The sequence below is a fragment of the Pipistrellus hanaki genome (genome assembly GCF_964339955.1).
Source record: "Pipistrellus hanaki genome assembly, chromosome: 2".
In the NCBI taxonomy this organism is placed as follows: domain Eukaryota; kingdom Metazoa; phylum Chordata; class Mammalia; order Chiroptera; family Vespertilionidae; genus Pipistrellus; species Pipistrellus hanaki.
In genome coordinates, this window is record NC_140504.1 from 64,681,791 (window position 1) to 64,707,780 (window position 25,990).

At 38.6% G+C, this 25,990-nt stretch overlaps 2 long non-coding RNA genes and 1 pseudogene across 3 annotated transcripts in view; 2 read left to right on the top strand and 1 right to left on the bottom strand.

Annotated features, from left to right (window-relative positions):
* LOC311617601 overlaps positions 1–25,990 on the bottom strand; it is a 1,043,820-nt gene that overhangs the window by 960,020 nt on the left and 57,810 nt on the right. The window lies entirely within an intron of this gene.
* Positions 1–25,990, top strand: part of LOC311617602 — a 146,662-nt gene that overhangs the window by 62,823 nt on the left and 57,849 nt on the right. The window lies entirely within an intron of this gene.
* Positions 21,967–22,560, top strand: LOC311617379 (intraflagellar transport protein 22 homolog; annotated as a pseudogene). The gene has a single exon. The product of its transcript is annotated as an intraflagellar transport protein 22 homolog (transcript).

Below are 25,990 nucleotides of genomic sequence, written 5' to 3' on the forward strand. Positions count from 1 at the left end.
TATAAAATGCACAGAAGAAGCCATGTGTGTCTCTGAAAGGAAGTACAAAGAGCAACTGGGCAATGGCCCTGAAGTGTATTTGGCATGTCTGAGTAGAATGTAGGCCAAGGGGGTTGGAACAAAATAAATTAAAAGTATTAGTAAAAAAAAAAAAAAGTTAAAAAAAAAGCAAAGTATTAGAGAGAAAAAAAAAAAGCCAGAGAAGAAAGCAGAGGGGTGTGGTGGGCTTATGCTATGACACTTCACAGCATACTATATGGATGACATCCCCTGAAGTTATGCTTTTTGTTCAAGGGAACTCAGGGTGGGCTGGAGTCCCAAAATGACTTTGGCTTGTACTCTGAGTAAAATGAAAACACATTGAAAAATTGTGAGCAGTACAGTAAAATGTTCAGACTTAAAATTTAGCAGGATTACACTGAAAACTTATTTTTTTTTCTCATATACAGGCAGAAGAGAGACCACAGAGGAAACCAGGAATCCCAATAGGAGATTATTAAAATAATCTAGGCAATAGATGATGATGGCTTAGATGAGAATAGAAGTGAAGCTAGTGAGAAGACATTGGAATCTGATTATATTTTTCATGGTCTACTGATGGATTGATGACAAAATGAGAGAGAAATAGAAAAGTCAAAGGCTCTTCCCAGAGCTTTCGCCTGATAACTAGAAGAGTAAATTGCCATAACTGAAGTGAGAAAGACTGCAGGAAGAATGAGTTTCACGGTGGAAAGCTCTGAGTTCTTTTTGGCTATGTTAAGAAGATATGCCTGTTTGACATCCAAGTACATATGTTCAAGAAACATGTGGATAATGAAACAATAGAATGACGAGGAAGTCTGGAATAGAGATATGCATTTTAGAAAATACTTTTATTAGAGAGCAGGTATTTAAGTCATAAAACTAGATAAAAATCACCAAAACAGTACTGAATGCATGGTATAGAATCCAGGGACCTCACTTTTGGTTTCTACTATATGGTTTTGGTCAAGTAATTTAATTTTACTATGGCTTCAGTTTAACATAGGTAAGATAAGGAAAATATTACCTGTACTATGTCGTACATTTATTGTGAAATATAATATAGTATTTTATAATAAACTAAAAAAAAAAAACATTAGTAATCTATACTAATGAAAGTATAATATGCTAATTAGACTGGATGTCCTTCCAGACATCCTTCTAGATGTTCTTCCAGACAAAGCCAGGGCTGCAAGGGAAGCCCGGGTCCCAGGTGCTAGAGGGAAGCCGGTGCCAGCAGCTGGGGAAGGAAGGCCTATTCTTGCATAAAATTCATGCATCGGGCCTTTAGTTGTCTAAATAATTCAGGGATACAAATATTTTAAGATAACACTAAAGATAATTATATCCATTTTTAAATTATTGTCTCTCAGGTGCAAATCCAACTTTCTACTAAGTTTTCTCATTCTAGGGTTAGAACTCTGCAAATCACACTCTTGGTAAATTCTGCAAAAAGGAAGTGTTAGAGAAAGACCTTAAAGATGGAGGAGAAAGAAGAGGCCTGTCCCTTCCCATTTGGCTTCCTGTGTACATCTACATCTTGTTTGTGTCAGCATCTTGTTTCTTCAGCCAAGCAACAGTGATTTATTCTTGGAGACTCAGTTGAATCTATTTTTCACTGTTTCCAAAATCTGCCTGATTATGTGCCCTCAGAGACTCCTGGAACAGCCAGTTACCACTCCCCTCCTCAGTGGGCTGAACCTCAGCCTCGAAGACAGTTCTCTGAGCTTAGAGACATCAGCAGTACCCGACAAGCACTCCTACTTTGAGGCCAAAATTTCAGCTTTATGAACTTTCTTTCTTAATTGTCTAAGTTGTATTTTTTTTCTTTTTTTTTTTCTCTCCCAAATCTAAGAATGTAGCCACTTCTTGGTTCCAGCATGTTCTCTTTTTGTCTTTTTTCAATTCTAGATATCTAGTCAACAATTCTTTATATTGAATTCCCTACATTAAAACAACTTCTATGGATTCTGTCCCCTACTGATGCCTGACTAATGCAATATTATGGGGCCATTGGCATGAACATAGTGGATCTAAAGTATTTTAAATAGGCCCAGCCGGCATCGCTTACTGGTTAATGTCAACCTATGAACCAGAAGATCACAATTTGATTCCCAATCAGTGCTTATGCCTGGATTGCAGGCTCAATCCACATGGGGGGTGTGCAGGAGGCAACCGATATATGATTCTCTTTTCATCATTGATGTTTCTATCTCTTGCTCACACAATGAAAATATTTTTGAAGAACTGCACTTTAAAGAAGACTCTTGGGAGGCATAGGTAAATGTGGTACTCATTTCCTCCTGTAACCACATCAAAATTACAACTAAACTACAGACAACCATCATTCAGAATAGCCTGAAATCTAGCTGAGCAGAAGCCCTATCACTAAGAATATAAAAGAAGCCAAATCTAGACTGGTAGGAGGGAAGGAATGCAAAACTGATTGGTCCCACACAAATGTGTGGCAAGTAAAAATCAATAGGGATATCCGATATAATAAAGCCTCATATGCAAATTGACCCAACAGTAGAATGACCTGTGGAATGACTGGACATTATGACACACACTGACCACCAGGGGGCAGATGCTCAACACAGAAGCTGCCTCCAGCCCACAGGCCCCAGGCCAGCCAAGGCGATACCAATAGGGGCTTCCTCAATTGCCCCAACAGCGGCAACGCATATTAACCCTGATCACCAGCCAGGCCTAGGTTTCTGCACCCACACATGAATTTCGTGCACCGGGCCCCTAATCTTTAAATAATTAAAAATTAGTAAAGAAAGAAAGAGAATAAAATAGCAAAAACAAATTTAATCCTCCTCTCTGGCTAATTTAAAGTTATAGTTCATCTAGTTTAACCCAGTTTGAGAAACCAAACCCAGTAGTCTCCCCCTATTTGCAGTTTCTCTTTCTGAGGCTTCAGTTACCCCTGGTCAACCTCAGTCTGAAAATATCAAATGGAAAATCTCATAAATAAACAATTCATCAGTTTTAAATGACATACCATTCTGAGTAGCATATAGCATCTTGTGCTGTCTCACTTCTCCCCACCTGGACATGAATCATTCCTGTGTCTGCATACCCATGCTGAATACACTACCTGTTACCCGCCTTTAGTCACTTAGCAGCCAACTGAGTTATCAGATTGACAGTATCCAGTGATTGTGTTCAACTACGCCTTACTTTACTTGGTCCCCAAGCACAATTCAAATATGCATCTTTTAAGTGAAAAGGGGAAAGTTCTCTAAAGGAAAGAAATACATCATATCATAACTTTGCTGAAATCTATGCTAAGAAGAAATCTTTCATCCATGGCATTGTAGAAAAAGGGGGGAAATTGTGTCAATTTGCTGAGAAAACCCAACATTCATATAATTTTCATTATAATATATTGTTATCATTATTTTATTTTACTTTTAGATATTGTTAATCTCTTCCTGTGCCTAATTTATAAGTTAAATTTTATCATAGATTTAATAATATATTTATTTATTTACTTATTTATTTATTTTCATCCTCACTGGAGGATATTTTTCCATTGATTTTTAGACAGTGGAAAAGAGAGGGGAAGACAGGACCTGGGCCAGGGAGAAGCCTACAACAAAGTATGTGCCCTTGACCAGAATTGAACCCGGGGCCCTTTTGTCAGCAGGTCAATGCTCTATCCATGGAGCTGAACTGGCTAGGGCTAATTATATATTTTAAGTGCAGGTTTGGTACTATCCACACTTCCAGGCATCCACTGGGAGTCTTAGAACATATCCCCATGGATGAATAAGATGAAACTGCTATAATACTCTAAGGCTCTGAAACCCAGCTGCTCCTCATGAACAGTAAAGAAAGCTCAGTCAAAATCCTTTTGTGGTCTCCCTGAACCCATGAACTCTAATCACTTTTCTGGCCCTGGTCTTTTTTTTGTGCAGTTCCACTTGTAACAAAGGTGACAACTCTCAGAAAGCAAGGGTTCAATCAGTAGCCAGAATATAGAGCTTATGAGACAAAGGCCCTAAGTTCAGTCGATTGGTGTCATGGACAAATTGGCTTCATAAAATGAAGCATCCAATTCTATAACTACTATCAGCACTCCTACCTCAAGCCAGAACTCTTCCAAATATGTGCCTTTCATTGAAGCAGCAATCTGGTAAGAGAATATGGGTGTCTTAACACAGCCCAACACAGCTATGAGAAGGAGCAATTGCAGCACAGAGCCCACAATTTACCTCATGAGTGCTTTGCATCAACTTTCCTATCTGTGGGACACAGACTGTATTAAACCTGTACTTCATGGTACAGAGATTTACTCCTGGTGTAGGTCGTTAGACACTTGTGAAAACACTGTGGAACAGTTTTGCAGAGGAAAATTAAAAATCAGTTTTAACAATCAAGCTATGTAAGAGTTCACTCTAAGTGCTGTTCTTCTAACTTGCAAGGCAACACTGAGTGAAGAACTGTGTAAATGAGGAAGCAAAAGATCAAAGCCCTTAAGAAATTTCATGGATATGAAGTGACAAAACCCATTTTACAGATAGCAAAGTCAGGATCTGACCCAGTTTTATGTAAGTTTAAAATTGCTGCTCCTAACCACACTGATATACTGCCTTCAATACAAACAATACCATAAAAAAATCTATGGACCTCAGTCTTTTCATGGAAATTGGATCTACTAACTGGGGAAGCTGAGTTCAGAAGGAGCCTTTCATGTGAAAAAATTGCTTGTATCGCTCCAACCGGTTTGGCTCAGTGGATAGCACATTGGCCTGAGGACTGAGGGGTCCCAGGTTCGATTTCAGTCAGGAGCATTTACCTTGGTTGCAGGCACATCCCCAGTGTGTGTGTGGGGGGGGAGGGGGGAGTGCGGGGGGGGGGGGGATACAGGAGGCAGCTGATCCATGTTTCTCTCTCATCAATGTTTCTAATTCTCTATTCCTCTCCCTTCCTCTCTGTAAAAAAATCAATAAAATATATATTTAAAAAAAAAAAAAAAAAAGAAAGAAATTGCCTGTGTCTTCTGTATGTGAGTGCTTCTGACCAGAGAATTAAACAGTGGACTTCCCTAAGATTGATAGGAACAGAGTGATTATTGCTTTTTCAAAAACTGTCCATTGACCCTTAGCAAGTATTTATGTTTTCCTCAAACAGGAGAATGCCTGGGAGCACTGCCATGAATCTAAATACATATGCTTTTAGCAGGATTCTTAGGAGGCAACTGCACAAGTGCCGGAAATAATGACCAAAGCAATTTTTTAAATGTGTTCAAATGACAGTTGTGAACACAGATTGTTCCACCTAAGATGAAAAAGAAAGGTAATAACTGGTAAAATGCAAAAAAAAAAAATGCATGTTCTTTACTCATCAACTCGGAATACTTTTATGCTAATGGTAGAATAAGACATGCCCCTGACAATAATGTGACACAAACAGCAAAAGTAAGTCAGAGGACACAGAAACCTCCCCAGCAAAGTGAATGACATGCCATTAACTCTGAAGAATGGTCAGACTTCAATCACTTGTGCAACGAACAGCACATCTTGGGGAAAATCCAATAGGCACTAGAGACTGCTTACAGACATGACCTTGCTCTTATATAGTCTCTACCCAGGTGATAGCAAACGATGTGTTAAGCAAAGAAATAAAGAAAAAAGAAAGAATGTCAGTGATAAAACCCAATAAAAAAATCTCTCAATCCTTTGAATCCCAAGACTTTTTCATTATTGCCACTCCTCCAAAGATTCTATCATGCGGAAGTCCTTTAAGTTCTTTGTTCTTTTATCGTAATAAAAGCATTTCTGGGAATGTTGGAAATCACTGAACTAGAGTTTTGCTTGTACACTCTATTCATGTTTTCTTTTTCACATTCTCAGGAAAACCCAGAAGTTAACTAATGTTTATTGAGTTACTCCATTGTGCCAGGCACTTACATACACTAAATACAGAAACACATGCCCACAATAAACCTTTTAGTTACTTACTTTTTTCTTAACCTGCCCCACTTCCTGGAAGCAGAAATCATCAGAGGAGCTATAGCAAAAATATAAGTATTATAGAAAAAGAGGCAATAGAAGTCACTCCTTTTTCTGACATTTTTCTCTTGTGTGCTGGCTTTGGTCAATTCTGAAAAGAATTTTCAGAATAACAATCTGTGATATTTATTAGTTTGTGGTGACTTCAGTAATAGAGAAAGAACTAGGTTGCCAATAGCTAAAACAATTTCATTGACATAATTTATAATGATAGATGGACAGATAGATATAAATATGGGTAAATATATGTAATTCCCACTTTAGTTCTTTCTCTCTAAACCATGTAGCAAAAACCCTTTGCAAGGGTTTGTCTGCAAAGGTACCAGTGGAAAGTTAAAACAAAATTAAAATACATTTATCTATCAGAGTGATGCTATTAGAACACGTGAGTGCAAGCTCCAGTGAGAATGAACTTAATTCCCAATTTCCAAGCCACATCTAAAATTTTTTATACACTCACTCAAAAAATCCTTCTTGCCAAATATACTGACTATAGTAGCTGAATGTTTGGCTAATATGAGAGATAATATACTATAATGTTTGTGAGCACGAATGCTTGAATCAACTGCCTGGGATTTTACTCTTGGCTCTACCATTCAGTAGCTGAATGATTTAGTGCTAATAACTCAACCTTTCATGTCTAAGCATCCTCATCTATAAAATGGGTACATAGTAGTATGTACTTCATGAGTTGCTTTTAAGATAAGATAAATTAAGGGGGATAGGGAGGAAAAACCTTAGAACATAAGATTTAATACATAAACTCAATATATGTTAGCTAATCTAATTGCTAGCAAATTTAAAATTATTGCAAAAGGGAAATTCTTCCCAAAGGAGAGAGCTTCATGTGATACAGATGATCACCTGCTTTGTGTGGAAAGTGGCTCAAGGTAATGCTACATATGGTTCCACAGGCAAAAGCAAAGGTCTGGGCTGATTGAAAAGGGCATGGAAAGGAAAAGGCTGGGAGATCTGGAACAGTAAAGTCTGGGAAAGAGCCATGTAAATAGATGTAGAGAAATAGATACAATGTATGAAAATGCTTATATTGTATGTTAATATGCTTGCGACCCATGAGTAATCTGGCACTCAGGAAAACCAATGAAGCGTACCTTGGTACTGCTTTGTTAAGATCTGAAGGACAATTTCTGCTCACCCTTTGTTCACAGATCTGTAGCTGAGAACACTGCCCTAGAAAATCTTCCGCAAACAGATCTCTCATAGTTTGTATCACTCATTCATGGAATATGATGAACAACATAAACTGATGAACCAAAACAGATCCAGGGACAGAGGAGCATCGATCAGACTATCAAACCTCAGAGGGAAGGCAGGGGAGGGTGGGGGAAAGGAGGAGAGATCAACCAAAGGATTTATATGCATGCATATAAGCCTAACCAATAGACACAGACACCAGGGGGGTAAGGGTACGAGTGGGGAAGGAGGCAATGGGGAAAGGGGGGTAAGGACACATATGTAATACCTTAATCAATAAAAAATAACATAGCTGGGGAGGGAGGGTATGTATGGGGGGGGCAATGTTAAAATATGTACACAGATAATAATTTAATAAAAAATAAAATAAAATAAAAATAAAAAATAACATAGTAGTAATAAATGTCCTTCCTACATTTAAGGGGGGGGGGGGGAGTGAGAGAGACTGGAATTATCAGTGAGCTCTCCAGCTCGATAGTCATGTCATCAATTGTCTTTAGCTGGGTCACATGCTAAGACCTGAGGGTAGCCTTTAAAAGCTGAGACCAACAGTAGCCAACAGCAAGTAATATAATCATGATCTTGGTCATTTTATAACCACAAAGGACTGAATTCTGTTAATAGCCTAAAGGAGCTGAGAAAAGCACCCCCCAGCTGCAAATAAGACCACAGCCCTGGCCAACAACTGGATATCAGCCTCATGAGACCCCGAGCAGAGAATCCAGTTATGTCATCCTGGGATTTCTCATCCACAGAATCTATGAAGAAAACGTGGTGCTGTTTAAGTTTATAGTAATTTGTTACCCAGCAATAGGAAGTTAAACACAAGGTCACTTTTAAAATTCCTTTGGGTTTTCATTTTGTGACAGGCAACACAATATATAAAACTGCACACAGTGTATTAATAATGATGATTTCGGTGTTAGAAACCATTTTCTCTGAATATTTTTAGTTTCTAAGAGTGGTCAATGTGATAATTTTGAGATTTGAAAGGGGTTCTTCCCAATACTCCTGCGATGTGCCCTGCAGCTGAGTTTTAGGCATACTACTTGGCAAAACTATCCACGTCTTCACTTCCCATGCTGATCAAAAAGAGAAAACTGTTAGTTGTTTACATTACAAACAGTTTTCTTTGTCACAAAGAGCAATCTGCATTTCTCAAAATCTATTGAGTCCTTTCAAAGCTATACCTGCTTTACTCTAATCAGGAGATGCCTACTGAATTTTTAATACCCAAAAGAGATGGAAGAAATGCAGAATATGATTCAAAAAGAAGTCCTTTGCTGTTAAATTCATGCACAAAACTCTAGAATCTTTACCAAAAATAATACATTTTGAAAGAACCAGGAGTCAGAAAATGTGTTGTTTACTTCCTGAATCTTTCACTTCCTGGCCATGTGACCTTGAAAAAAAGCTCTTTGTATAAAATGTTGAATAAACCCTAACATAGAATCAGTGAACGAATTCTGTGTATGTTAAGTGCTTTGTAAGTACTAAAGTGATAACTAAAACTTAAATATAGGGAAATATATTTGTTAAATGGAAGGGTTTTTTCCCCTCCCAAAAATAGTATATTGCAGACACCAGTATGCTCAGAATGAAAACCATTTAGGAATGATGAAGCATTGAACATAAATGATCTTTTGATTACATTGTAAAGTGTGATATATTGGAGTGTTGATACTTGAAAACAAATTACACTAATCAGGCTCTTAAATAAAACTTACCCTCTTTGTAAAGTTTATGGATAGGGACACATTTAAATTGCTTAGCAAATTAAAGCAATTATTAAGTTAATTTGTTATTGGCCTAAGAGTCTTGATTTATTAGTGTAATTAAGGTTGTATAAGAATGAATCTTGAAACAGGGGAATTTTTTTCCTGTTTTTCTTTTAACTTCCATTGATCAGACCTTAATAGAAATCCAAAATCATTTTTATCCTGAGAGGTATGAGCCCAGTGAGTTTGGGATGATTTTAGGAAAAGCAGAGATTCAAACTTCTATGACATTTAGGATACAAAATATGCAGTGAGAATATTACTCCATCTTCTGACTTATTGCTAACTTTGCATTCTTCTAGAAAGTTTTTGTAGCATTTCTTTTAAATGATTCGTCACCTGGCCCATGAGGCTCAGTGGTTTAGTGTTGACCCATGAACCAAGAGTCCCTAATTAGATTCTCAGTCAGGGCACACGCCCGGGTTTCCGGGCTTGATCCCCTGTAGGGGGCATGCAGGAAATAGCCGATCAATGTCTCTGTGTCATTTATGTTTCTCTCTCTAGCTCCCTCCCTTCTTCTCTAAAATCAACAACAACTAATAATAATAATAATAATAATAATCCTATCTAATAAAAGAGAAACATGCAAATTGAATGTACCTTCACTATGCCCACAATCCACACCCACCCAGACAATCAGGGCAAGTATGCAAATTAACCCAATCAAGATGGCAGTTAATTTGCATGTCCAGGCCAGACCAAAAACTGAAGACAGTATAGAAAGAAGCCAAGTGCTGCAGAAGGGAGTGAAGTTGCAGAGAAGCAAGCAGGTGGGCTGGGGGCGAAGGGAGGGAAGCAGGCAGGGCAGTGACTGCAGCAGGAAGCCCTATTGCAGGAATCTTCCTGCAACAGGCCTCTAGTAATAATAATAAGATGATTTTTGCATCCATCATATACAATATTTTGTTATTCCGGGAAAAGAAGAGAGGTTTTCTATAAATATATCTTGGGTACTTTGGGGTAATTATAAATACTGCACAGTCTGTCTACTTCATGCTGCAATTCAGAAATCCAAAATAATTTATTCCCTAGACTCTACTTGGATCTTACCTTTGTCATCCCATTGTTTGGGATGATTGATCTTTCTCTATTATCAGGAGTTCCACCTAACCTAGAGAGCTATGACTCACTAGTTTTGTCCAAAGATACAAAATTTTCTATTTCACAAGACAACTATTAGGGGGAAAAGAAAGCTTTTACTGTGATATCTGCTTTGTTCTATTTTTAATAAAAATCCTTACAGCTAGAAAATCCTTTAAACTAGAACTATTTGTCAGATCAGAATAACTCAGTGCCTCCAACTCAACAAACATGGACACTAAAGTCAGAAGTAAATCCAGCAGGCATTACCTTTTTCCACAAAACAGACTTAGGAATGAGATGAAAATGTACAACACAGAGCTATAAACCTCTACAGTTACCTTGATTTAATCCATTAAGTCCTTGTAGAATTTTGAAAGTCTTGTTGATGCCAGATGGCTGTTTTGATTAATAAGATGATGCAGAAATTCAACATGTCAAATCCAGGGCTACTTAACATTATTTAAATATGACATAATTTAAGTATGACTCATTGAACCATATAGGACCTAAAAATGCTGCATTGTGGAGAAACCAAGATGGTGGCATAGGATAGACACCTGAATGCAGCCTACCACACAAATTTGAATTTAAAACTGAAAAACAGGGGAAACATCACCCTGAAGCGCCAGACAACTGGCTGAGAGGAGGCTCTACCATCTGGGTAGGAGAAAGAAAGCACGCTGAACCTTAGGAACTGTGAAGGTGCAGAGAACTGTGCGCATGAAAAGGCGGCTGCAGAGTTCGCTGCCAGCTTGTTTGTGGAGCGTGGAGAGGGCGGGCCGAGTTTGCTACCGCTTACTCCATGCGCGCGGAGAGGGCTGACAGCTAATGCGTGGCTGGCTTTCTTATTCGGAAGAAAAACAGAACCACCCTATTGCGCTGATAGACGGCCCCAGACAGGGAGAGGCCAGACTGTCAGGCAGTGGGTAGAGATCTCCTGGAAATGTGTGAAACCAGCGGCCATTACTGTGGGACTCAGAAACCAGACCCTCGTAGGGAGGGGCTGAATAAAGCTTGTCTGCACCACGGAAGACTCCACCCCCTCCAAGCAGAGCACAGAAGCCCTTCCAGTGGCTAGCTTCCTCATTCGCTGCCAATAGGACTTTCCTAGGGAGGGGCAGGCAGGAATCTAAAGCTTGTCTGCAACCAATTGTGCGGGATGCAACAAAGCTTGTCTGTGCAACCCCGAGACTCCGCCCCATTCAAGCGGAATACAGAAACCCTCCTAGCTGAGACACTTCTAATCCTCATAGCCAATTGGCTTGGAGATCAACGCTTCCCAGTGATACCAACAACAAGCAAGGCTTAACAACAAGACTGCACACAGCCCACAAAGGGCTACACCAAGACTGTCCACCTCAGGTAACTGGGAGGCTGACTCATTGAACCATATAGGATACCTTAGCACACAAAGCCACCCTACCAATTCAGGGAAGCTGTGAAAATGCTGAGACAAGGAAATAGATCAAAACAAAAGAAATGGAGGAAAAGAAGAGACTAGATATAGAGTTCAAAACCACACTTATAAGGTTTTTCAAGAATTTCCTAGAAAAGGCCGATAAAATAATTGAGACCTATGAGGATATGAAAAGGGATCAATTAGAAATAATAAGGGATCAACAAGAAATAATAAGGGATCAACAAGAAATAAAGAATACATTGTCTGAAATAAAAAATATTATACAGAGTCCTAAAAACAGAATGGAAGATCGCAAGAATCAATTCAAAGATTTAGAACATAAAGAGCCTGAAGACACTCCTCCTCAGAAGCAAGAAGGCAAGAGAATCCAGAAAGTTGAAAATATTGTAAGAAACCTCTGGGACAACTTCAAGGGAAACAACATCAGAATTATGGGGGTCCCAGAAGATGAGAGAGAGCAAGATATCGAAAACATACTGAAAGAAATAGTGACAGAAAACTTCCCCCACCTGGTAAAAGAATTAGACTTACAAGTCTAGGAAGTGCACAGAACCCCAAACAAAAGGAATCCAAAGAGGACCACACTTAGACACATCATAATTAAAATTCCAAGAGCAGCCGAAACCGGTTTGGCTCAATGGATAGAGCGTCGGCTTGGGGACTGAGGGGACCCGGGTTCGCTTCCGGTCAAGGGCTTGTACTTTGGTTGCGGGCATATCCCCAGAGGGGGGTGTGCAGGAGGCAGCTGATTGATGACTCTCTCTCATCGATGTTTCTAACTCTCTATCTCTCTCCCTTCCTCTCTGTACAAAATCAATAAAATATATTTTTTTAAAAAATTCCAAGAGCAAAAGACAAAGAGAGAATATTAAAAGCAGCAAGAGAAAAGCAGGTAGTTACCTATAAAGGAGCACCTATATGATTGTCAGCTGATTTCTCAACAGAAACCATGCAGGCCAGATGGGAAAGGCAAGAAATATTCAAGGTGATGAATAGTAAGAACCTACAGCCAAAAATAATCTACCCAGCAAAGCTATCACTCAGAATCGAAGGCCAGATAAAGAACTTCACCAATAAAAAAAAGCTAAAGGAGTTAATCACCACCAAACCAGAATTATATGAATTGCTGAAGGGGGTTCTTTTGGAAGAGAAAGTAAATAAAGATAAAAACTATGAACAACAAATGCATAACTATCAACAATTGAATCTAAAAACCAAAAAAAAAATTTTTTTTAAATCTGATGAACAATATTAACTGGTGAATATAATAGAATCAAAGGTATGGAAGGGGAGTGAACTGATGATTCTTGGGGGAAAGGGGAGATGGGGATGTGGGAAGAGACTGAACATAAACTGCACCTATGGATGAGGACAATGATGGGTGGGAAAGGGCAGAGGGTTGGGGGGGAACCTGGTGGATGGGAGCAACGGAGAGGGGTGGGGGAAAAGAGGAATATCTGTAATATGAACAATAAAGATTTTTTTTAAAAAAAAGAAAATTAAAAAAAAGAATGCTGCACCTTTCAAAGTGGGATTTGTACTGCAGAAACTGTGAGGGTCATTTCAACAATTTTAAAAAAGATAATACTCAACTCTGAAAGAGTAAATCCTTTAGTTAAAAAAGGATAAATATAAAATTATACTACTGTATTATAATATTTGTCAGTTATTGCTATTGATTTTGTGACTAGCTTTCTCTCAATTCCTATTACTATTATTATTCATTACTTTCAATTGTGTACATTAGGCAAGATGCAAGGAGCACATACCTAGTGTTATATACCACTAAGAGAATGCTTCTTGCTTTTCTAGTCCATCAATGGATACTTTCTTAACTCTAGGGCAGAAAAGATCCATAGGAACGATGTTCCAAAAACTAAAGCAAGAACTTAAGGATGAGCTTTAGTAGAGTTCCTTCTAAGAACTCTGATAAAGCTAGAGGAGTACCTTTATTGCAGGTGCCAGGTGCTGGTGAAATAAGATGGTATGAATTAATGGACCAGACAAGATCACAGCCTAATGAGATTTTTTACTCACCCACTGACAGATTGAGGCAGAGATCTGTGACTTTATTCATTTATTCATGCACCTGCTATCTGTATCACACTGTGTAGAAAGTTCTAAGAAAGATGTACCAAACACTCATCCTGAATAACCAAAATAAGACTAGCTGAGGCAAATTCTTATAACCAAGAACTTACAGAAAAAGTCACATTGACACTGGTAGGAAGGGCAGAGATACCAAAAGGGCTGGCACCACTCCTGTAGGTGGTGGCTGAGATCCAGAGGGATATATCAGCTGAGGGGTGTTCCCCTGAAAAATGAGGCATCTCAACCCCAATCCAGGCTCTCCAGCTGAGAGCACCAGAGTCAGGAATAGGTGCCTACCTACCATCTGGCTGTGAAATGACACTCTACCCTTAAATGGCACACTAGATCTGCTGGATTTAATTGATATCCTCAGATCACTTTATCCCAACACAGTAGAATATATATCCTTCCCAGGTGAACATGGCACATATTCTAGGATGGAACACATGTTAAGACACAAAACAAGTCTCAGTAAATTTAAGATTGAAATCATATCAAACATCTTCTTTGACCATAATGGTTTGAAACTAAAAATCAATTATTAAAACAAAAAACAAAGAAACTGAAAAATGCCGAAACTGGTTTGGCTCAGTGGATAGAGCATCGGCCTGTGGACTGAAGGGTCCCAGGTTCGATTCCGGTCAAGGGCATATACCTTGGTTGTGGGCACATCTCCAGTGGGGGGTGTGTAGAAGGCAGCTGGTCTATGTTTCTCTCTCATCAATTTTTCTGACTCTCTATTCCTCTCTATTTCTCTCTATTCCTCTTCTTCCTCTCTGTGAAATTCAATTTAATTTTAAAAAAATAAAAATAAATAAATAATTATATATATATATATATATATATATAGCCAAATAAATAAATAAAATCAAAGAAATTCAAAGCATTTTAAGAAAACATTATGACTGTTTGTTGAAGCATCATCTTGTACACCAAAAAAAGTGCAGGTTTGCCCAGCCAGCATGGGTTTGAGCATCCACCTATGAACCAGGAGGTCATAGTTTGATTCCTGGTCAGGGAACATGCACAGGTTGTGAGCTTGCTTTCCAGAGTGGGTTGAGCAGGAGGCAGCTGATTGATGATTCTCTCTCATCCTTGATGTTTCTATCTCTCTCTCCTTCTACCTTCTTTTCTCTGAAATAAATTTTTTAAATATTTATAAAAAGGTATCAATTGTATATTTCATAGAACTAGAACAAATATTCTATAAATTTATATGGAACCACAAAAGACCCCGGTTAGCTATAACAATCTTGACAAAGAAGAACAAATTTGGAGGAATTATGCTGAAGGGTCCTGGTTTCCATCCTGGTCAAGGGCACATGCCTCAGTTGCAGGCTCAATCTCCAGATCTCGTATGAGCCTGAGAGGGAGGCAAACCAGTCAATGTGTCTCTCTCTCTCTACCCCTCCCTTGCAGTCTCTCTAAAAATCAATGGAAATAATATCCTAGGGTGAGAATTAACAAAAACAAAACAAAATGCTTTTTATTGAAAGGAATCCAAAAAGGATGCTATGAGGTCCGAAAGTCCAGAGTTCTTGTTTCCTACCCAGTCTTCGAGAGTTGTTTATATATTCACGGGTTACACTCACCTTTGACTAGAAAGTCGACCTCAGAATTTTAGGAAAACCAAAGCAGAAAGGATTAGACAAAAGCCAAGTATTTTAGTGTGGGGTTTTTTTCAGGGGTTTTTTTGTTTGTTTGTTTTTTGGTGTGTTGTTTCTTTTTGTGTGTTTTTTTGGGGGGGTAGTGGTTTTGTTTTTGTTTTTTAGAAAGAAATCAAATAACAGTAGCATCTGCTATTTCAATCACAAAATCAGATCATGTTTTATAAGATGACATTATGGCAGCAATTATCAATGTTATCAGTGCAACAAATGTCAGGCTATAGAATTTGCGGCTGAGGGACAGAGTCAGAAAATGGCACGCTACCAAGCACAGCAGAATAAGTGCAATTAACATGTGTATTACACTTGGGTCACTCCATGGACTGCACAGAGGCAGAGGGATAGAGTAGGTGACCTTTCACTCTGCCCTTCAGTCCTACCATTTTCTGATTCTGTGGAACTGGGGATTTTCAGAAATAAATCTGATTTGATACATACAAATTTGACCTGTTGCTACCACCCATTCCTCTAGTATCAAATCCGTGTCTAAAGTGAATACTCAAGAAAAGTTAATACTGTATAAGGGAAGCCAGGTGTCCACTCATATGTAAGTAACTACTTCTAATAAACTATTAGATTATTCATGGATGAAAAGCTGTCATTTTCTGACAGTGGCTGAGCACTTAGTAAAGAAAGAAATATATATTTTTTTCCATTTTAAGAAAAAGTTTTGTCACGACCAAGGGAAGAGCACCTGGGCACGTGAGATCTTCCTTTGTTAGTTGGCTCTTTTCACCAAGGACCTTCTGAAGCAGGGAAACGCCCGATATAATCCTGTTGTTCGTTTTTTATAGAAACCCAGAAGTGTGAAAATCATCCCATAAATTAGTTTACTTTGGGACCTTCTTATTACCAGTGACGATGAAGGGGTATTTCTCGAAGCTCTGAGTTTTCCCACTCCTCTGACATGGAGATTTCCTAATTTGTGCCTTCATTAAGTTATTACAAACCAATTCTTAAATCACAGAACACTGATGTCTGTTCTCAAGAAATTACCTAGATCTGGAGACATAGAAGCATTGAACAGACCTTCCAACCTCAGAGGAAGGCAGGGGAGGGGAAGGTAAGAGATCAACCAAAGGCCTTGTATGCATGTATATGAGCGTAACCCATGGACACAGACAGTAGGGGTAAGGGCATGTGCTAGGACAGGGGAGGTCAATAGGGGGGAAAGGAGACTCATGTAATACTTTAAACCAGTGTTTCCCAAACTTCTCTCATGATGAGAATCACCTGGTGGAGTTGTTAAAACACAGATTCCTGAATCCCAACTAAGAAGCGCTAAACTAGAATTTTTGGGAACATATAGGTAAAATTGTATACTTAACTAGTGCTCTAAGACAGATGTTATATACAGAGCACTAAGTTAGGTATGCAATTTTACCTATATGTTCTCAAAAATTCTAGTTTAACGCTTCTTAGTTGGGATTCAGGAATCTGTGTTTTAACAACTCCACCAGGTGATTCTCATCATGAGAGAAGTTTGGGAAACACTGCTTTAAACAATAAAGAATTTAAATTGTTTTTTAATTACCCTTCATCAGAGGAGTTTTCTACCTCTCTCTGTATTCAGATCCTTTTTCGTGTTAATCTTGGCTTTATCCTTTTTCCTCCATTTGTTGCTTAAGTTTTACATATTTCCAGTCTTGCAGATGTAGTGACTCTAGCAGCCTCAACTCACAGCTGCTTTTATTAATGTCAATCGTGTTCTCAAACACCCTTCACCTGCCTCTCTCCAGGGTCTGCCTAACTTCCCCCTTCAGGCTGATTCCCCACTAACCTGGACCAGGTGCTGCAGTTCAGAGGCAGACATGCATCGAGGGGCTTGACACTATACATGAGCAGTTTGAGAATACTGCCAAATTCTCAATCAGAGAATCTGTGTTGAGGACTATGTTAAATTCTTTTGAATGATATCTCACTTGATTCCCCCAACAGTGCTATGAAGTAGATAAAGATATTAGTCTTGTTTGAAGCAAGGAAAGTAAAACTAAGATAAATTAAATACTATCTTCCAGGTTTATATGACTAGTGAAGAGAGAAATCAAACTTCAAGATGCCAAATTGCATGCTTTTCTCACCTAAGCTGTCAGCTAGCTCAGTCAGGTTGCGGGTATTTTCCTTCAATCATCCCACCACAAATCAAAAACATTTTCTGAAAGATTTTTCTGATTAATCAAAAATTTCATTTCCAGACCAGTTCACTTTCTCCTGAGTGAGAGTCAGCACTCATGAATTTGGTCCTTCTCACCAGACTAAAACTCCCTTTTAAGGTGACCAGTCATCCTGCTTTTGGCGGGACAGTCCCAATTTTTAACAATTTGTCCCGCGGCGTTTTAAAAAAAAGTCCCGATTTTTGGAAAGACATCCCAAAAGCGGGACGTCTGGTCACCTTACTTAAAATCAAAGATTTGTCTTGAGGCCTTTGAACAGAGCCCAGCTCAAGATAGCAGGTGATTCAATATCAAGAAAGTCATGTTCTCCAGCTGACTGCTCTGCCTTTAGGCATGGTAATCTTGTTTTCATGTTGATTTCCACTATAATTTGAAATAATTGTGTCCTCATGTGTAATTACTCCCTATAATTGGCAATGGATTCCTAATTGCTTAATTTTCTCTGCCCTGTTTTCTTTGACAAATAGTTAATAATGTGTGAAATAAGCGTGTGTACTGTTAGAACTGGCCTTTGGAAGCAATCCCCTGGCAAATCCATTGAGAAGAGATTGCTTTTGAAAACTGTCTTTTTACTTTTGTGTGTGTTTGTGTGGATTTTCTTATATCAGTTTTTACAAACACGGAGCTCCTGTGGTCTAGATAAACTCCAGCTCCCAGAAAGGACCACTTATCTTGTCAGCACAGAACTCAGTGACAAATGAAAGAAAACGTAAATCTGAATTTCCACAAAGTCTAAGAATAAACACATCAGAAAATTAAATTTTGTTTATCCAGGCGTTTCTACTCAAATGGCAGGTTGTGATGCTAGAAAAAATAACATCCAAAAATTATATCTACTTGATACAGCTGGTTTAGAACAAAGCAAGCTAAATATTACAGAGGGGAAACGCTATGATACATTGACAACAGCAAAGGATGTGTCATACATGTCGGAGAAGTGCGAGAGAAATATCATTATGACTAAAGGTAATAATCAGGAAACTACTTCACTTCAGTTAAAGCTGTCAGAGAAGATGAAATGGGAAGCGATTTGGAGTTTGATCTTTTTCCTTTCCTAAATGAAAAAACAAACCTGTTACAGTAGAAAGCCTAATTTACTGTAGTATGTTTTACTCTATGCAACTTCCAGAAAATTGAAAAGGCATTTGTCACCCCGGTTCCTGCAGTGTACTTTATTGAACTGTCTCTCTCCCTTTTGCTGTGCTGTAGCAAAAGGTATTTAAATATTCACATTTGCATTTTTATTGTAAGTCTGACAGGCAGCTGCATGCTGATAGTTCAACTGTGTTCCGCCCCCACACCCCTCAAATTCCAACATTATTAAACTGTGTAGTTGTCAAGATGCTTCAAAAGAGAATATCCCGTTAGTAAACCTTTTAGATTTATTCTATGTGGAATCAGAAGGATGGGGTAATGGAGGGAGAGATCATATATGAAAAGACTTAGGAAAGTTTCTGGCATTAATAACAGCTCAATAAGTGGTAGCTACTGCTACTGTGAATTTCATTACTTAAAGGACATGACATCTTATTGTCCTTTGAGACCAGCAATGGACGTGGTTAAGTCTGCCAAGTTGGGGTTGGAGAGAAGGGAACACTTGTGCCAGGAGTAGTTTACTCAGAAAGGACCACATGGTTTAGTCTCTGTCTTTGAATTGAACCTCCAATTCTAAATTAATGGCAAAAAAAAAAATAAATTAATGGCAAAAAGTAAAAAGTATATTTTCCCAATAATAAAAGGACATTTTTGTTCTGTTTTGTTTTTAATTTAGGTAGTCTATAAATATATTTGTCTTCTCTGAGTAATAGGTGCTGAAATGTAAAGTGTAGGTTCAGCCCTGACTGAGTGGCTCAGTTGGTTGGAGTGTTTTTCTGTACACCGAAAGGCTGCAGGTTCAATCCCAGGTCAGGTCACAGTGTGGGAGGCAACTGACTGATGTTTCTATCTCACATCAAGTTCTTTTTCTCTCCCCCGCCCCCACTTTTCACTTTATATGTAAATAAACATATCCTTGGGTGAGGATAAAATATGTAATAAAATAAAATAAAACATAGGTCCATATGTATATGATTTTTGTCCAGTCATATACTATGGATGAGGACAGTGGGGGGGGGGGGGGCGCGGTAAGAGCAGAGAGTGGAGTGGGGACCAGGTGGAGGGGAGCTATGTGGGGGGGAAAGGAGAAATAATTGTAATAATCTGAATAATAAAGATTTATTTAAAAAAAAAAATAGGTCCTTCTGACTGTCTGACAATTGCCTATAATGTTCAGAGGATAACTCTTGATTTTAAACTGATTCTGCACTCATATTTAAAACCCATTTAAGTGATCAGAATGCCTTTTTGTTAAAAGAGAGAGAGAGAGAGAGAGAGAGAGAGAGAGAGAATTTTTATTAGAAATACTAGAGGTAAAAATATAATAGTCTAGAAACATGGCTATGGGAACATGAGTTTTAAACAACTTTTCCCAAGCATGAAAAATGGAGTTAACTCATAGAAATCACATAGAGTAATTATGTACACCACAGGCAGTAAAAAAACATTGAATTTACCAAGCTTTATATCACAATCACTCAAAAATGGGGGTTCTAGTTTCTTTTATATGTGAATTTGTTTAAGTGTCCACATACTAGGACTGAATTCTCATAAACTGACTCTCCAGACCTGAGGCTAGTTCAACTAACAGAAATCCAGTTCAAACTTGTAAGATTTCCAATCTACAAAATGCAAAATAGAAATATAGTTCAGAAAGAAACCTGGTTGCTGGGTAATTTGTCCTTATATATAAGAAGGATGCATTAAGCACCAACATAAATATTAACCAATTTTTAAACTATTGGTATTTCATTTAGTATAAATTCCAATATCACTCTTTAAATCCTAGAGTAAGAATACATCAATTAGTAAACTGCAGTGTGAATCATGTGAAAACATTTACATTCTCTCAATAAATACTGCATTAGAGTTAGTCCATTATATCAAAAAATTCCTCCCAATTCCAATTAAGGTATATTAGATATGCATGAAGTAACATTGGCATGATAAATGCCAAATAAATTAATTACTATCCACCACTTTACAAAAAGACTAGAAGAAAAATAGAAACACATTAAAATACAATTTGGGAAGAGGAGATTCCCACCTTGTTTATTTCACCATGGGGAGCTGGATTGTTGTTTTTTCTCACACTTTTGAGATTTACATAAATTTATATCACCCAAATGTACAACAGCTCACTGTTTTGTTGCCTTTTGTTGCTTCTCTACTTGATTTTCCTTTATCCTTTTTTTGAAAACATATTTTTATTGACTTTAGAGAAGAAGGGAGATGGAGAGAGAAACATCAATAATGAGAAAGAATCACTGATCAGCTGCCTCCTGCATGCCCCCTACTGGGGATTGGGGCCACACCCTGACATATGCCCTTGACCAGAATTGAACCTAGGACCCTTCAGTCCGCAGAATGATGCTCTATCCACTGAGCAAAACTGGCTAGGGATCCTTTATCCTTTTTTTAATTGAAGCTTGCTACATAATGAAGTCTGAATAAAACACTTCAAAAATATATTTTTTAAGTATTATATTTCTAGGATCATAAACAACTTCCCCAACAATGCTTATTTACCAGTGTTAAAGTATATTGCCACTAGTGGTATTACTGGTAATAACGAAAATGACATAGAAAGTGTGTGTGTGTTTTTTATATTTTTATTGATTTAAGAGAGGAAGGAAGAGGGAGAGATAGGAACATCAATGATGAGATAGAACCATTGATCAGCTGCCTCCTGCATGCCCCCAGCTGGGGATTGATTCCACAACCCAGGCATGTGCCCTTGACCGGAATCCAACCCGGGACCCTTCAGTCCACAGGCCTTATCCACTAAGCCAAACCGGTTAGGGCAGAAAGTGTGTCTTGATAATAAAAACAGTCCTCAGGGGGAGTGGAAGATATAAAGTGAACATTTGAATATCAAATAAGGTTTCATAACAGTATATCGCATATAAATTTAAAGTCTTGAAAAGCAATAAATATTGCACTTAGGAGTTTCAACATGAGCTTCAAAGACAATTTTACATTTGGCTGAATACAATCTAAACACATACAAAGTCCTATTCAACACCCTAAAAAAAGCTGATCCAAGGAATGACATATTTACTTTTGCACACTCAACTAAAAACTCACACATTTTTAAATATACATTTTTATTGGAAAATTTTTTACCAAATGCAAGAATATGAATTTGTTTAAGCACCCACATGCTAGGAATTAGTTTAAATCTCATGATCCATGAAAGAAGATGTTAAGCTCCAATCTCTTGATTTCCTAATTGCATTTGGAATAAAGCTGTTACCATACTTATAAATTGTAATAAGTAGTATAACATATATGGTTAATTATTGGTCTTGGTAATTAAGGAGCAGTAAACCACCTATGGGACATTTACAGAGTTGACGCCATGGACTGCACAAAGGAAGACACCAGGTGTACAGGCGCATGCCCCCGGAGCTGGAGTGGGGTCCAGTGAGCCTGCTGTCCATGGCCGGGTTGCTTGAGGCCTGGGTCCTTTGTGTGGGGCCTTGCCAGAGTGGAAAAACTGTTTTGGCCCCAACCTCCTGACAGAATATTCTGGCATCACCGACTACAACCCAACCCAAGAAGGGGGATCCTGGAACTTGAGAACCCACACACTACCAGCAACAACAAAGGCACAGATGAGAATTTGAGCTCTGGGAGTGGCGCCAACCCAAAGTTTGAGTCTTCCTGGTCATTGCTGATGAAGGATTCTCACAGAGTAGTGATCGTCTTCAATGCTTACATCCAAAGTCACCTGAAGAAAATCCAGATGTGGTATTCCTGCTTTACTCAGCAGCAGTTCTTACAAAATACCGTGGCTGATAATTATACACCACAAACCGGGAAGGAATAAAGGAAACCTGCCTTTGTTGCCACCCTTGAACAAGCTAAAGCTGGTGCACTGGAATCTTGAGGGTGACCCTGAAGGCATCCAGATGGAATTTATAAAGTATTTAAAAAGCAGAATCAACTCTGTCTGATAGCAAAAATGGGGAGATGTCAATTATTACCTAACTAGCCTTTGTCTGGGCTCTTCCATAGCCCAAGTGAGGTCAACTTCTTTCCCAATGCAGATTTGAAATCTTAACCTGGCTACTGATATTTTCTTCTCCCGGTGGATTGTAGAAGAAATTTTCCTTATCTGCTCAAAGGTAGCAGTCACCCAAGGAGTTGAATCATTCCATCTAATCTCTATCTTAACCTAACCCTATACTTCCCAGGGAGCAATACTTTGGTATTTACTAATCCAATGTTCATGGTGACTTTATAGAAACTAATGAACATGAAGAATGAGAATCCACTGTGTCTCCATTTCTTGCAGTTTAAAGGTTTTTCCGGTTAATTCAATCTCTAATAAATATTTAATTATTTCAAGATTACAATCATACACACACACACACACACACACACACACACACACACACACACACACAAAATAGGGCCACTGTCAAAGATTTATAAAAATTAACTAGCCCTACCCAAGGTAATATGCACAAATCTGCTATCTATTAGCACTATTAACAAAATATTAGCTTATCTTAAACATCTTATATATGTCATTTTAAATATGTAAAAACTCATCTTTTTTCTTTCAGATGCAATTCTTACAAATCTAGACAAAATTTTGTTATTATTTTTTATGTGAGGGTAGTATTTTTTTTATTAAATTATTATCTTTGTATGTATAGCTGTTTTTGATTGGCGACTCTCTCATCATCAGGGGTGCCCTCCTGCACGGCTACATCAGCAAAGAAGTGCGGGGCAGACTGGGCCACCCCCTACAGATCACTGGCATCCTGGTGTTCCTGCCAGGATTTTACGACCTGCACATCGCTTACCATGCAAACAAAGGCTACAGGGTTACTCCTCCAATGACATTACAGGTTTTGATGACTAGCACCCACCTCAGACCTGAGAAGAGTCAGATGAAACTGAGCCCAGCTTTAAGGCATTGAGTGGAAATTGGCTAAGGGCTAAGGAAGTCTGCTGTTTGAAGATGTCTAGCAAAGCAATGGCCAGGTTTTGTGTGCCCATCCTAAAGAGGTGAACTGAGCTTATTAATAGCTAATTAGGTCATGCTCCATTTTTCATCTCCTAGACCTGGCAAAAAAAAAGCTTGTGACAAATTTTTCTACATGAACCTTTATCATGGAAGAATAGCAATGTTAATTGTATGGGAAAATGGGAGGTTGGTCTGTAGTGGGAAGTGTTGCTGCCACCACCCTTTTTAGAGATGAGCATTTTTTTCTTTTAAATGGTTCTCACTGTCAGTTTGTTCTGGGGCAAAGGGAAGAAGGCAGTATGTCAGCTTTCTTATTACTAGGTGATTTATGTTGAAAATATATAAGTATCTTATCCCCTAGAGTCATCTCTTAACTTCATGTTCTAGTGGAAGACCTTGGCAAAATCAAATGTCAGTGTGGTGCATTTATGAGATTTTTACTTGCTTTCTTATTAACAGCAACCAGGAATTTTTTAAACCTCAGAGCAAGCTTTCAAAATGTAAAAACTTTCTCTGTTCACCAATTGTTGGCCAGTTCTGATTTGTTTCACAAATATGTTGACCAGCATATAACTTGAATCATTATGTCTTTTATAGGTCAAGATTTTCTGTATATCATGCCTTTCACGACTGGACTTTTGGCTATTTCCTAAGGAAGAAAATAATATAGATAAGAGGTCTTTGTTTAGAGTTTATAACCCTATCGTGAGCACCGTGTATTATGATGTCGTTTTGCTATACGTTGCAAGACTTGGCCTGGATCTCTAGGGGACAAGGCCACCTTAGTTTGAGTCTGTTGCCTAGCTTGCAAAACATGACATATTCAAAAGAAATTAAAAAATCAAAATTTAAATCCTAGGTTTAAATTGAGTTAACATTTTAATGATTATATAATATATTTGATATTCCTCCCTAAAAAAAAATATAGGTGGAGATTAGATTTGACCACTAATTCATAAGCACCAGTACAGATTTATATTTATCTATACTAATAAAAGGGTAATATGCTAATTAGACAGAGAGACCTTCCGGATATCCTTCCGGACAAAGCCATGGTAGTGGGGCCAAGGCAGAGGTGGTTAGGGGTGATCAGGCTGTCAGGGGAGGGCAGTTGGGGGTGAGCAGGCTGGTGGAGGGTGCGGGAAAGGAGGGCAGGGGGAGCAGGGGGGACTGGGTTGGGCGAGCAAACCATCAGGGAGGGCAGTTGCGGGTGAGCTGGCCGGTGGGGGGTGGGGAGGATGGGGCAGGTGGGGGCAAGCAGGCCAGTGGGGGGGCAGTTGGAGGGGAGCAGCCTGTCAGGAGTGGGGGGGAGTTGGAGGCAATCAGTCCAGCCGGGACAGGCAGTTAGGGGTGATCAGGCAGGAAGGGGGGGCAGTTGGGCACGAGCAGGCCAGCAGGCAGACTGGTTAGGAGCGATCAGGCAGGCAGGCAGGTGAGTGGTTAGGAGCCAGCAGTCCCAGAATACTAGAGGGATGTCTGGCTTCTGGTTTAGGCCCGATCCAGATTGGCCTAAGCCAGCAGCCAGACATCCCCCTGAGGGGTCCCAGATTGTAGAGGATACAGGCCAGGCTGAGGGACACCCTTCACCATGCACAAATTTTATACACTGGGACACTAGTTTAATATAAAATAGATAGAGGACAGTTAGATGAGGCCTGCAGTGAGGGCTGGTCATCTCTGCTGCCAACTATGTGTGTGTGAGCATAAATACGATTTTTTAAGTTCAATTTTGCATATTTTTTAGTCCTATTAGATATATTTGTGTGGAAGGTCTTCGTGAATTATCACCCAGATGAACCTTGGATAAATGTGTCTGAGTATTTTATATATGCAATGAAATTTTTTTTCACAAAAAAAAAAAACCTCCTTCCATTATTCCTACATAATCTTCCTAATGCAAATGTTTTTATAATCTTCTGAAGATGCAAAGGTTTCCCACATTGGTAATGATAATAAAATGTAAATAACAATCATTGCCATAATTGTTAAGCACATATTTTATGCTAGATGTTGAATTAAGACTTCTCCCCTAACCATTACTCCATTTTGCATGTGAGGAAATGCAGCTAAGAGAAGTAAAGTTCTTTGTCCAAGATCCCTTAGCTAGTGGAAAAAGCTAAAACATAAATTTATTGCAAGTTGTACCTGTAATGGTAATAGATTTAGCTCAGTCAAATGCAGTGAATGAGAATTCTTCATTCCACATCAGAACTACAAGGTTCAGTGACTAGCTTAATTTCAATTATTCAAATCTATAGAGAGTTTAATACTATACAAACATATGTGGGGGAAAATCATTCTTTGTCAGATTTTAAGACTTCTTTGGAAGACATAATAGCCATTTGAATATTCCCCTAAGTCCACTTTTCAATTCTTACTATATTTATTTCCCCTTCTTCATTCAAATAGCTGATCTCCCAATGATTAGGATCTTGTGTGGAA